The sequence below is a fragment of the Chiloscyllium plagiosum genome, unplaced genomic scaffold (assembly GCF_004010195.1).
Source record: "Chiloscyllium plagiosum isolate BGI_BamShark_2017 unplaced genomic scaffold, ASM401019v2 scaf_829, whole genome shotgun sequence".
Classification (NCBI taxonomy): Eukaryota; Metazoa; Chordata; class Chondrichthyes; order Orectolobiformes; family Hemiscylliidae; genus Chiloscyllium; species Chiloscyllium plagiosum.
In genome coordinates, this window is record NW_025210041.1 from 9440 (window position 1) to 10843 (window position 1404).

The 1404-nt window shown below is 55.3% G+C and overlaps 1 protein-coding gene across 1 annotated transcript in view; it reads right to left on the reverse strand.

Moving 5' to 3' along the window:
- The window catches only part of LOC122546854 (transmembrane protein 79-like), a 7390-nt gene extending 6496 nt beyond the window's left edge, over positions 1-894 (reverse strand). The window contains exon 1 of the mRNA XM_043685474.1: positions 679-894. The gene's annotated coding sequence lies outside the window, so the exon portion shown is untranslated. The remainder of the gene's footprint in view (positions 1-678) is intronic.
- Positions 895-1404: the final 510 nt, after the last annotated feature.

Here is a 1404-nt window from a genome sequence, read left to right on the forward strand (position 1 = left end):
GTGGGGGGGGCGTGGGTGTTAGTGGGATGCAGTTCGAAGGTTTGGTGTGGCCGTATTGGGCCGAATGGCTTTGCTTCCACGCTGTCGGGAACCTTGGAGAGATTCAAGGTCTCTGCTCGCACCTCTGGCAAACCTTGCGGACGCGGTTCTCACGTCCTGTTTGACCAGAGGAGGCAGCGTTTTGGCGGAATCCGCGTGGCGTCCCCCTCCTGCCAGCTAACCTGACCACTAAGCACCCCGCACTGTGGGCACATCGAGCCGGGGGTGGGGGGGGGGGGGGCGGCGGGTGTGTAACCACTTCAGGCAGACTGCCGAAGTGAGGACATGGGACCCCCCCCCCCCGTTGCGGCACGGTGGTAATGTCCCTCCTGTTGGTATCGGGAGGCCCGTGTTGGAGTCCCACTTGCTCCCAGAGGCGCGCAGTCACATCTCTGGATTGGGAAAGATAGGTTAGGTCAGGGGGAAAAAGAAACTGAATTGAGGGGAGGTGGTGGTGTGGTATGGATCGCAGAGGCGTGTTGCGGTGGTAATGTCCTTCCCAGGAGTCAAGTTCCTGAGCCGTGCGTTTCATATTGTGAGGAAGGTTGGGACACAAAGTATCCGGGAGGGGGAACTCACTGAGTGGAAGTGGGTTTGCTTGGGTTTATTCATACCTGAGAAAGCGTCCCCACTACCTACCTTAAAATCCACCTGCAGATTGCTTATTGACACACACACAAACGACTCACTCCTGACAGGTCCGAAAGGTGCTGAGGTGACCAGGCCGTGGGGCTGCTTGTTTGCTTTGTTAAAAAGTAAACAGCACCCAGGTCGTCAGACTGTGCCTGATCGCCTGAGCATGGCTCCCAGCTTATTATTCTCCCCTGGCTTCCTGCAAGAACTTGCCAGACTGGAAAATCGATCGGTGTGAAGGGAGGATCTCGCAGCCGAGTGGGCGGGGAGGGGGGTCAGGGAGCAAGCAGAGTCAAACACTCAGAGAGGTGTACGGCACGGAAACACACCCTTCAGTCCAACCCGTCCGTGCCGACCAGATATCCTAAATTAATCTCGTCCCATTCGCCAGCACTTGGCCCATATCCCTCCAAACCCTTCCTATTCATGTCCCCATCCAGAAGCCTTTTATATTGCACCAACCTCCTCCACTTCCTCTGGCAGCTCATTCCATACACGTACCACCCTCTGCGTGAAAAAGTTGCCCCTTAGGTCTCTTTTATGTAGAGTCATAGAGATGTACAGCACAGAAACAGACCCTTCGGTCCAACCCGTCCATGCCGACCAGATATACCAATCCAATCTAGTCCCACCTGCCAGCACCCAGCCCATATCCCTCCAAACCCCATCCTATTCATATACACATCCAAATGCCTTTTAAATGTTGCAATTGTACCAGCCTCCACCATTTCC